Genomic DNA, 13,148 nt, shown 5'->3' with positions numbered 1-13,148 from the left:
TAGATCTTTCCATCACATGATGCTTGCCAACTAAAGAGTAGGTTGGAATGAGAAGGAATACTACTGACTCTTGCATAAAAGTAAAAGATAGACCCTTCGCAGAGGGAAGCAGGGATTTGCAGAGGTGCCAGAGCTCGAAGCAAAAACAGAGATGAAAATAATTTTGAGAGGTATGCTTTCATTGTCAACATAACGACCAAGAGTTTCCAATATCTTCCATACTAGATACATCATAGGCGGTTCCCACGCAGAGAGGTAAAGATTTTACTCCCCCTCCTCCAACAATCACACTCCACGGCTTGTCCGAAACAACGGGTGCCGTCCAACTATCAACAATCCTGGGGGAGTTTGTTTAAATTATTTGCGAATTTGTTTTTGATCTTTTGATCATAGGACTGGGCATCCCAGTTACCAGCCATTTTCTCGTGAATGATGAGCGGAGTCCACTCATCGTGAGAATAACCCACCTAGCATGGAAGATACTGACAGCCCCTAGTTGCTACATGAGCGATTCGGGCATACAAAACAGATTATTATTTGAAGGTTTAGAGTTTGGCACATGCAAATTTACTTGGAACGGCAGGTAAATACCGCATATAGGTAGATATGGTGGACACTCATGGAAGAAACTTGGTTCAAGGAATTTGGATGCACAAGCAGTATTCCCGCTTAGTACAGATATTTTGGCTAGCAAAGGATTCTAAATAGCAAGCACCACATGTTAGAGGATCCATAACAATATAACTTCTATACAAATATACCCAAGCATAACTCATTATGTTGTCTTCCTTGTCCAACTTCAACTAATTTGCTCAAGTTTGAAAATAATTAATGGGGCTCACAATCATAGAAGATGTCCAAGATAGTATATTTATATGTGAAATCTCTCTTCCTTCAATATTCTTTCATGAATTGTTCAAGTGACCAATACAATGTTTGCTAACCTTCAAAAAATTTACCACCTCTACTTCTTATATGTGAAGGTATTACTCCCCAAGGGAAAGGCATATGAAACATATATAATTTCAGATTTATGACATTCAAATCATTCAACCATTTACTCATAGGATATAAGTGAAGCACACAAATAAATGACAAACTACTCCAAAAAGATATAAGTGAAGATCAATGAGTAGTTAAATAATTATGTAGCTATGTGAAGACTCTCTCTCATTTAAGAATTTCAGATCTTGGTATTTTATTCATACAGCAAGCAAAACAAAATAAAATGACGCTCCAAGCAAAACACATATCATGTGGTGAATAAAAATATAGCTCCAAGTAAAGTTACCGATGAACGAAGACGAAAGAGGGGATGCCTTCCGGGGCATCCCCAAGCTTAGGATCTTGGTTGTCCTTGAATATTACCTTGGGGTTCCTTGGGAATCCCCAAGCTTAGGCTATTGCCACTCCTTATTCCATAGTCCATCGAATCTTTACCCAAAACTTGAAAACTTCACAACACAAAACTCAACAGAAAACTCGTAAGCTCCGTTAGCGAAAGAAAACAAAATACCACTTCAAGGTACTGTAATGAACTCATTCTTTATTTGTATTGGTGTTAAATCTACTGTATTCCAACTTCTCTATGGTTTATAAACTATTTTACTAGCCATAGATTCATCAAAATAAGCAAACAACACACGAAAAACAGAATCTGTCAAAAACAGAACAGTCTGTAGTAATCTGTAACTAACGCTAACTTCTGGAACTCAAAAAATTCTACCAAAATAGGACGACCTAGATAATTTTTTTAGTGATCTACTGCAATTAGAATCAGTATTTTATCACGTTCTAGTGATTTTAAACAATTGTTTTCATGAACAGAAATTTTCTGGAATTTTCAGCAAGATCAAATAACTATCATCCAAGAAGATCCTATAGGTCTTACTTGGCACAAACACTAATTAAAACATAAAACCACATCTAAACAGAAGCTAGATGGATTATTTGTTACTAAACAAAAACAAAAAGCAAGAAACTAAAATAAAATTGGGTTGCCTCCCAACAAGCGCTAACGTTTAACGTCCCTAGCTAGGCATGATGATTTCAATGATGCTCACATAAGAGATAAGAATTAAAACATAAAGAGAGCATCATGAAGAATATGACTAGCACATTTAAGTCTAACCCACTTCCTATGCATAGGGATTTTGTGAGCAAACAACTTATGGGAACAAGAATCAACTTGCATAGGAAGGTAAAACAAGCATAACTTCAAGATTTTAAGCACATAGAGAGGAAACTTGATATTATTGTAATTCCTACAAGCGTATATTCCTCCCTCATAATAATTTTCAGTAGCATCATGAATGAATTCAACAATATAACCATCACATAAAGCATTATTTTCATGATCTACTTGCATAGAAATTTTACTACTCTCCACATAAGCAAATTTATTCTCATCAATAGTAGTGGGAGCAAACTCAACAAAATAACTATCATGTGAAGCATAATTAAATTGAAAATTAAAGTCATGATGACAAGTTTCATGGTTATCTTTATTCTTTATAGCATACGTGTCATCACAATAATCATCATAAATAGGAGGCATGCTATCATCATAACAACTTTGCATATCAAAACTTGGGAGGCTAAAATCATCTTCATTAAACGTAGCATCCCCAAGCTTGGGACAAACATTAATTGCAGCAAATATATTCTCAAAAACATCATCTTCATCAAACATAGCATCCCCAAGCTTGGGCCTTTTCATATCATAAGCATAATCACTCTCATCATTAATAGTATGGATAGCACCAATAGTATAGCAATTATCATCATCACAATGACTAGTAGGAGCAACATCATTTGGGAGGGATACCTTTTTACCTTTGCTTCTCCGTTTTTTCTTTTTCTTCTTCACATCATGTGCGGGTTTATCCCTCTTTTTTGAGCTCCTTATTGATGAGATTGGTTGAATAGAAAGCTCCTCCTCGTTGCCTGATTCATCATAAGAAATAATAGCAGGATATTGGGAAGTCTCTTCCCTTTCATTAGTGTTCTCTTCATCTTCTATTTGCTTTCTTTTCTTTATATAGTTGGCAATATAAGGATTTTCAATGCAATTCACCGCACAATACATATAAATTTCTTCTAGATCAGTATCGAGGAATTTCTCGAGGTTATATTCTGGAATAATCTTAGTTTGATGTTTCATTTCTTCATAACCCAAAAGCAAACTAAGTTCACTATGATGTGCAAGGGAAATCAAGTCATCACAATTTTTGGACACGATTCGATCATGAAACAATTTGCATTTGATATTTAAATGACCATGTTCATTGCAAAGTTCACAAGTATGGCTAAGAAATTTTAAATTTTCAGCACTAACATTTAGCCTTTCTTGCAACCATTTAGTTTCTAAATGCTTATGCCTCTTGCAATATCTATCTTCCCTATTTGGTTTGTACTTGCAAACCCAATGCACTCCACAAAAATTGACATATTTATAGGAGACATTTTCATCATGACTAGTGCAATCATCATTAGTACTATGGATATTCAAGGAGTTCATACTAACAACATTGCAATCATGCTCATCATTCAAAGATTCAGTGCCAAACATTTTAGTACATTCTTCTTCTAACACTTTGGCACAATTTTCCTTCCCATCATACTCACGAAAGATATTAAAAAGATGAAGCGTATGAGGTAAACTCAATTCCATTTTTTTGTAGTTTTCTTTTATAAACTAAACTAGTGCTAAAACAAGAAACAAAAATATTAGATTGCAAGATCTAAAGATACACCTTCAAGCACTCACCTCCCCGGCAACGGCGCCAGAAAAGAGCTTAGTTGACGGGTGTGAGTGCCGCTTACCTAGCCTCCCCGGCAACGGCGCCAGAAAAGAGCTTGATGTCTACTACACAACCTTCTTCTTGTAGACGTTGTTGGGCCTCCAAGTGCAGAGGTTTGTAGGACAGTAGCAAATTTCCCTCAAGTGGATGACCTAAGGTTTATCAATCTGTGGGAGGCGTAGGATGAAGATGGTCTCTCTCAAACAACCCTGCAACCAAATAACAAAGAGTCTCTTGTGTCCCCAACACACCCAATACAATGGTAAATTGTATAGGTGCACTAGTTCGGCGAAGAGATGGTGATACAAGTGCAATATGGATGGTAGATATAGGTTTTTGTAATCTGAAACTATAAAAACAGCAAGGTAACTAATGATAAAAGTGAGAACAAACGGTATTGCAATGCTAGGAAACAAGGCCTAGGGTTCATACTTTCACTAGTGCAAGTTCTCTCAACAATAATAACATAATTGGATCATATAACTATCCCTCAACATGCAACAAAGAGTCACTCCAAAGTCACTAATAGCGGAGAACAAACGAAGAGATTATTGTAGGGTACAAAACCACCTCAAAGTTATCCTTTCTGATCGATCTATTCAAGAGTCCGTAGTAAAATAACACGAAGCTATTCTTTCCGTTCGATCTATCATAGAGTTCGTACTAGAATAACACCTTAAGACACAAATCAACCAAAACCCTAATGTCACCTAGATACTCCAATGTCACCTCAAGTATCCGTGGGTATGATTATACGATATGCATCACACAATCTCAGATTCATCTATTCAAACCAACACAAAGTACTTCAAATAGTGCCCCAAAGTTTCTACCGGAGAGTCAAGACGAAAACGTGTGCCAACCCCTATGCATAGGTTCATGGGCGGAACCCGCAAGTTGATCACCAAAACATACATCAAGTGGATCACGTGATATCCCATTGTCACCACAGATAAGCACGGCAAGACATACATCAAGTGTTCTCAAATCCTTAAAGACTCAATCTGATAAGATAACTTCAAAGGGAAAAATCAATCCATTACAAGAGAATAGAGGGGGGAGAAACATCATAAGATCCCACTATAATAGCAAAGCTCGCGATACATCAAGATCGTACCACCTCAAGAACACGAGAGAGAGAGAGATCAAACACATAGCTACTGGTACATACCCTCAGCCCCGAGGGTGAACTACTCCCTCCTCGTCATGGAGAGTGCCGGGATGATGAAGATGGCCACCGGTGAGGGATCCCCCCTCCGGCAGGGTGCCGGAACAGGGTCCCGATTGGTTTTTTGTGGCTACAGAGGCTTGCGGTGGCGGAACTCCCGATCTATTCTGTTCCCCGAAGGTTTTAGGGTATATGGGAATATATAGGCGAAAGAAGTCGGTAAGGGGATCCACGAGGGGCCCACGAGGGTGGAGGGCGTGCCTAGGGGGTGGGCGCGCCCCCCTACCTCGTGCTCTCCTCGTTGATCCCCTGACATGCACTCCAAGTCTCCCGTATTGCTTTCTTTCCAAAAATAACTTTTCCGCAGGTTTCATTCCGTTTGGACTCCGTTTGATATTCCTTTTCTGCGAAACACTGAAACAAGGGAAAAACAGAAACTGGCACTGGGCTCTGGGTCAATAGGTTAGTCCCAAAAGTAATATAAAAGTGCATAGTAAAGCCCATAAAACATTCAAGATGGATAATATAATAGCATGAATACTTCATAAATTATAGATACGTTGGAGACGTATCAGCCGCACAGTGTTCATCAGCTACAGGCTCCAGCAGCTCGTCAAGACGAGCGCTGGGGTCACGAAGGTGCAGGTGGCTGAAGACCCGCGTCAGCGTGGCTGAAGAATGGACGCGAGCCTCTGCCTCCGCCATGGGACCGATGCCCTCCACGACTTCCTCGAGCGCCTTCTCCAAGAAGGGAAGCAGCTGAGCAGGGCCATCCTTGTCGGTGGTCAGCGGCTTCTCCAAGCCCTTCTCGTACAGTGACTTCAGCGCCACGCGGGACCTCTCCTCGAGGAGCGAGAAAGCCACACGGTCTTCAGCCAGGACCTTCGCCCTGGCGTCAAGATCGACCTTCTCACCTTCCGCTCCAGCTCCTCCAGCCGGCCGCGTTCAGCGGCCTGCGTCTTCGCCGGCTCCCCCAGCTCGGTGTCGCGGTTCTTGATGGCGTCCTCCCGAGCCCTCATCTCCTCCTCCTTCGCCCGGCGGCCACGAGCTTCTTCTGCGTGCTCATCGCGCAGGCCCTTCAGCTCTTTCTCCAACGCCCAGCAGCGGTCGTGGGCGGCCTTGGCGTCCTTCAGTGCCGCCTCGCGATCGGCCACAGCTTGCGCGGCGGCTCGCTTCTCCCTCCGGAGGCCGTTGCGGCCTGATCCAACGTCGCTCGGACCGCCGCGTTAGACTGAAGCCAACCGGATGCCAGCTCCAGGCGCTAGGCCACCAGGCGCGGATCCGCGCCCCAGAGATCTTCCCACAGCTGGATCATCTCTGAAAGGGCATGCTCCAAGACAGCAGAGGAGGCAAAAGAACCTGAGGACAATAGCGCGGCAGGAGAAGGAGGCGACGCCGTCACCAGGGCCTGGGAGACCAAGGGCTCCTGAGCCCTTGGGACCTCGGCGGCTGAGCCGGACATAGGAACTTCCGGAGCCAGCGGGGCCTTGGGGGTTGACTCCTTGTGACGACGCTCCCCTGGTCTCGTGAGGGCGACCGGGCCGGGGAGGTGCGAGCGTTGTTGCCTCCGTTCCTTGCGGAAGCGGGCACAGCCGCTGCATCCTTCTTCCTCTTCTTCGCCGAAGGCAGCGGCCTGGCCAACCAAGGTCGAATATCAGGAGGCAGCAATATAAACAAGAACAAGACGGAGCTCGAGCACTTACTGGTCGACCGCGGCGTAGTCCACCCTCCGCTTGGGGAGCTTGAAGCCCGAGAGCCTCGAGGCCTGAGGTGCGGGCGCACAGGCTCCGGGAGCAGAAAACGACGCAGCAGGGGGATCAGAAGTAGCTTCAGACGGCGCCAAGGCGGGGGTGCCATCTCGAGAGACCAGCGACGACCTGCCCCTTGTGGGAATGACGGGCAGCTCCCCCTCCTCCTGGCGGGCGTCGGTCTCGGCGTCGTCTTGCAGAGCGTGGAGGATGTCAGCTTTACTCAAGGGGGAAGCTTCCCCCATCTCCTCGGGGGTCACCTCCGAGTCCCCCTCCTCTTCTTCCTTCCCACGGGACTCGTCAGAAGACAGCTCCACCGGCTTCGGCACCGCAGGGGCTCGAGAGGGCGGCGGCACCAGCCCGCGCTCGTCGAAGGTAGGCCTGGCATCCACGATCTGCTCCCAGTCCTTGCGGCGGAACAGGGGAACGAAGGCACTCGGCGGGTACTCTTGGTTGTCCCCGACCAAGAGGCACAAAACTGCAGACAACTCATCGTCAGGCAAGGCCGCCGGGCTTAGGCGAATTGTGTCCTCTTCATCTCCAAGCCTCCACAAGGGGCGCGCACGCGCCTGAAGAGGAGCGACGCGCAGCATCAGGAATTCTGTCAGGAGCATGGCCCCTGTCACCTTCGCCGCCCTCGCGTTGCCCGGCTTCAGGTCGGTCTGCATCTGCTCCAACACCGAGGACGCACGCTCATCAGTGAGCTTCGCGCAAGACCACCCCTTGTCGGACTGGGGCATCTCCGTCGGCAGCGCCAAGCGCGGGTGGACACACTTGGCGCCCATCATGACCCATTTGGCCCTGAGGTTGTCGGCCTCTTCCCGGTGTTCGAAATCGATTTGGCCTTGCCGGCCGCAATGAAATTGGCGCACCCGAAGATATGGCCTTCGCTGACGCGGAGGAAGAAGAAGTGGCGCAGTAGAGCCACGGACAGCATCACGCCCAGATACGCCTCGCAATAGTAGGCGAAGATGGACAGGAGAAGGATGGAGTTGGGATGAAGATGCAGCGCCTGCAGCCCATAATGGCCAAGGACCTCATAGAAGAAGTCAGAGAAGGGGGGAACCAACCCCGCGGCGATACTGCTCGTGAAGAAGGGGAAGAAGGTGCTTCCCTCGGGCTCCGGCATGTCGGAGGCCACCCGGAGCTCCGTCTTCCCCCTCTCGTTGCTCTCCCCCGCCGTCAGCAAGCACGTGGCTGTGAGATTCCTCTCCGAGACATTGGGCGCGTCGAGACCTGGTTCGTACCAAGCCGGCGACGAGGAGGACTTGACCTTGCGCGACACAATTGGTCATAGATGCGGAGGAAGGTTGGAGCAGATCTGGAGGTTTCGGCAGCAAGGAGCGAGAAAGGGGATCTGGCGCAAGGCGAAAGGGAGCAGTGAAGGCAAGCACTGCCCGTGCCAGCACTTGTCAAGTCGGGCAGTTGCCGAGGCAGCGTGGGGAAGCGGAGACGCCCACGTCCAATCAACTGCCACGCGTCAACCAAGGCCGCAGGCTTTTGGGGCCCGCGGCGCTCCGCACTTGACCTTTGGATTCGCCTCGAAGCCAAGCCCGAGCGCGCCTTGGGCCCGGGGGCTACTGCCGGCGTCCTGGGAATGGGGGTCCCCAGACTTGCCTGCCTGCGGCCCACGGCGTGGCTCTGCGCGTGGGTCCGTATGGCCCATCTTCATCAACAAGGCATTCAAGACCCTCGCGAGGGGCCAAGCCTCGCGAGGCGGACGACACAAGACCTCCTCAGGAGCGGCCTCACCAGGTGGGCTCGCGAGGAGTGGAGAGATCAAGGCAGGGCAAACCTCGCGAGGTTCTCGTGACGTGAGCCATGACGATCAAGATCAGGCGGGCGCCAGCGCGCGCAGTGTCCTTGTTTCCCCTTTGGTGCTAAAGAAGCAAGCGCAGGCGCGGAGTACCAAGGCGTCAAGTAAAGGTTTCCATATCGGTGCAACGAGACCAAGACCAGCCGGACGGCAAGACGGAGGTGTCCATGGAGCCCGAAGCGGCGTCACCACCAGAGCCTTTGGCAGGCGAAGACAACTTTTGTCAGGATAAGTTGTACTAGTTGTCCCCTTTCAAATTGGTCGTTGTTGGCTCCCTTCCTGCTCAATATTTGGGGAGAGGACCAGGGCCTCTATAAATAGTACTAGCCATCACCGCAGGAGGCAGCTCGAGCTGATCCAGAGTAAACCTCGCCCACGCACAGAGCACAAGAACACCTCAACCTCAGGAGGCTGTTCTTCCCCTTGTACTGTTCATCATCATCCCAAGAGGCAATCCACCACCACCACACTGGAGTAGGGTATTACACCACAACGGTGGCCCGAACCAGTATAAACCTTGTGTCTCTTGTGTTGTGAGTTCGTTGAGTTCGTCCGTGAGATCTTAGCAAGCTAGGGCGTGGATCGATAGGGAAAGAACTTCGCGCGCACCCCAGAGTTCGAACCTTAAGGGTTTTGCCGGAACCCGTGATCCGACAGGCTATCGTTGATTGACTGCGTTGACGATGTCATATCGAGAGCACCAAGACGGTAGACGATGGTGAGGCCTAGGAAGGGAACGACCCAGAGCCGGGGAAGACGCGGTAGTGGTTGCCCACACGAAGGGGAGTACGAGGGTTTACTGATTCGGCTGCCGTCACCGAAGAATAACAGGAGGTGTGGGTGGGTAAAGGGATGGCCTGGCCAGCAGTGTGTGTATGGTGGGACGGCAAGGCATGCACGACAGCATAGCCGACCACGGGAGGCATGAGCAGACGGTCCCGCCTGTGCTGGTTTGAGCGGCTGGAGCAAGAAGATCATAGATTGACCAAGCAGCACAGCCATTGGATTAACATCCAACGGTCACTGCTACTAGAGTCGTTTGTTGACTAAGTTGAAAAAACTCTGAATACGCGTCAACTTAGTAGGCCCACAAGTCAGCCTGCAAATCTGGTGGGTCCCAGCTAGCAGGGGAGGAATCATTTTTTTGCACGTAATAAGGAGGCTGATGCGGAGAATCCCACGGTCCTCCCCATGGACACTAACTCCCCAAGTTCCAAGTGGACCCATGACAAGAGCTGGCGCACGTGCTATTCAAACTGAGGTGACATCTCTCCTACTCGAACTCCCCTTACATTCGAATGAGACATGGTCACTACCTCAAGCAGAGATATTGTGTGTGATTAGGTACAACGATCATCCCGTAGAACCAAGGGTTGGTGGAGGAGGGACAGCCAGCGTCAAGAGGAGTGCAAACTCTCTATCCAGCCCGGACCCTACCCGGAACCTCCGGCGCCCGGAACCTCCAGCCTCCCTTGAACGTCCAGCCCTCGATGCCCAAGACAACCCCTGGCGTGCAAACTCTCTGGTAACCCCGGAACCAGACTGGACCGTCGCTCGGAACATCCGGAGCCCGGAACTTCTGGTTCAGTTGTGGACAACTTTCGGAACAAATTCCGGTTCGTTAGTCCAGCTTATTTTTGTCCGAGATTTAGCAATCTCGTCAAGCTCTACTATCCTCCCACTTACTTCTTTAGCGAGAAACTCATTCTCGAGAAAGTGTCCAGTTCTGCGACAAACACTTTGTCGTCGGACTTTTGATATAAGGAATACCCAAGTGTTGCTCTGGGATAACCTACGAAGTAACATTTGTCTGCTTTGGGATCGAGTTTATTTGGTTGTAAATGTTTTACATAAGTTTCACAACCCCAAATTTTGAGATGCAACAAATTGGGTTTCTTGCTAAAGAAGTAAGGGACATCATATGGTGTCGACTCAACAGACTTTGAAGGTGCTCTGTTTAGTGTATATGTTGTTGTCTCAAGTGCGTATCCCCAAAATGATAAAGGCAGATCAGTAAGGGACATCATCGAACTCACTATGTCAAGGTTCAGTTACGCCTCCAGATATTCCATTCCTCTATGGAGTTCCAGGAGGAGTAAGTTGTGAAACAATTCCACGATCACTTAGATGTTTGCTATACTCATGACTTAGACATTCTCCACCACAATCAAATCGCAGAAAAAAAATTGCCACAATGATTCTCAACTTTGTTCTGAAATTCTTTGAACTTTTCAAATGTTTCAAACTTATGTTTCATCAAGTAAATATAACAATATCTACTCAAATCATCAGTGAAGATTACGAAGTATAAGTATCCACCGCACGTCGGTGTGATCATCGGACCGCATACATCAGTATGTATTATTTCTAACAATTCACGCGCCCGTTCGGGATGACCTGTGAACGGTGTTTTAGTCATTTTATCCATCATACAAGCTTCACATGTGTTAAATAATTCAAATCAAAAGACGTTAATACTCCATCTTTATGAAGCTTCTGCATATGTTTCTTTCCGATGTGACCAAGACAGCAGTGCTACATATAAGTGGTATTATCAGTCATCTTAAAACGCTTAGCTCGGCTATGTCCCTCTTAATTCCATTCCACCAAAATATTCCCTTTAAATCCATATACATTTTGGTGTTACCGGGATGTATAGAATAGGAAGAGTCGTGTGGTTCCTACATGATCAACTTCCTCAACTCCGATCGTTGGGCACACAGACTCGATTCTCAAACCACACTCGTTGATCGTCCTCGTGGAAACCTTCCACCTTTTCCTTCAGGTTTGTCTTCTTCTTAATCTCAGGGTCCTCCTTTTGAACTTCCCTGATCCTTTCTAATTCCATATTGCCCAGATAAAGGCACAAACTCCCCATGGATTTGGCACTTCAACTCATGATGAATCGCCCAACTAGTTTCTAAACAAATTTAGAATATTCGTTGGCGGTGCTAAATTGTAGGTAACATGAATCATGCGCCAGAGCAAGGTAGTAAACAGACATGACAAAATAAATGATGAATTGTCCCCTCTTGGTCGCAAAAACAGTAATTTTTGTTTGCTGCCATGCCAGTTACATTTAGCAAGGTTATCCTTGGTAGGAAGTACCTCCCTCTGCAAAAAACCACATGAAAACTTTAATCTTGAAGGAACCTTTGTTATTCAAATATGTTTTCTGCGAAAAATAGGACCAGAATCCATAAGATCCGCATACATTGACTTCACAGTGAAGACACCATTAATGGTTAACCTCCACTGGAAGGAATCCGGCATGTGAGTTAGATTAATTGACATCAATCTAGAAACCAAATGGATCCACTTGGTCCATTTGTCACCCAATAAAGCCCTGTGAAATTGGATGTTCAAAGGACTAGCCCCAAGAACGGCAACCACTGAATCCTCTTTTCTGAACACAATATTATACAAGATCGAGTATTTGTAATGCTAATGGAATGTCACCCAACCAAGTATCTTCCCAAAAACTCGTCGATTGAAATTGTTAAGTAGAACAAAGGAATTATTAACACCATACTTTTAGATATACATGTAAATGTCCAGGTTCTACGATAGTCCTATCATCTCTTTGGATCCAATTGCTTATCTCAGTTGCAACTACACGACCCCAAGTTTTCCCAAAATTTGGAATAGCTTTTTCAGTAGCTTTGTCACATGGCATGACCTCCGCGGCAGTACCATCTGTTGGTCTATCTCACTCAGTGCAATCTCATGATTATTTGTCAAGTTTATCTTCAGAATACTCCTACTGGTTCATGAATTGAAAGAATATGTTATCTTGAGGGGCTTTCAGCAGAAGCTCAACCAAGCATTTAGTCAAAGGAGTGGGACCATCTTGAATATTTAGTCCGAATGCGTTCGCTTGTTTGTAAATATTTGTTCTAAAAACTCATTTATTACTCCATCCAGATGAGAATATAAGTCTGGCACGGGAACTTAGATAAAAAAATCATAAGGAATAGGTCATCTAAATATATATTTTTATGACATAATATAACATATTTTTCACTAATCATCAAAACAAAAACCTAAAAACATGTGTCCAACTTGTCCCATCCGGAGGGAGCAATACGATGGAGCATAGTCTTTGCTTCCATTCAATAAAAAATGGATTGGGTTTGATGGAGAAGGGGTTGGATTCGTTGGTATTATGTCCGGTGGAGCCTGGATCAATCGCTGCTAAATGGAGACGGCCAGCGTACGATCTGTTGATACTACGCCGTCGTTGCTTACGGGAAGTATTCAAAGACATTACTCCATCAACCACTGCGTCAAGAATATGGGTAGCATTAAGCATAGAAATTAGCAACCCAAGCAAAGCAGTAGCTAGGTTTCTTCTATTCCTGACCTATATGAACGCTTCAGCAAGTTATGCTCCTAATGAATGTACTACCAGTGGAAACCTACTTGTTCAGGGTAAGGCGGAAGAAATTGGACATCGAGATAAGGCGATGCACCAACTATTTCATCAAGATATTATGGAAACCAAGCTTGAAACAGCAACCTCGCGATGACGAAATGTCAACTTGTAAAGAAAATGACAGTTTCGATGCCATCTTTTCCCTCCTCGGCCACAAAATAATGTGGGGGCAGCAATG

This window comes from Aegilops tauschii, chromosome 4 (genome assembly GCF_002575655.3).
Source record: "Aegilops tauschii subsp. strangulata cultivar AL8/78 chromosome 4, Aet v6.0, whole genome shotgun sequence".
Taxonomy (NCBI): domain Eukaryota; kingdom Viridiplantae; phylum Streptophyta; class Magnoliopsida; order Poales; family Poaceae; genus Aegilops; species Aegilops tauschii.
Note: the sequence above shows the minus strand (reverse complement) of the source record.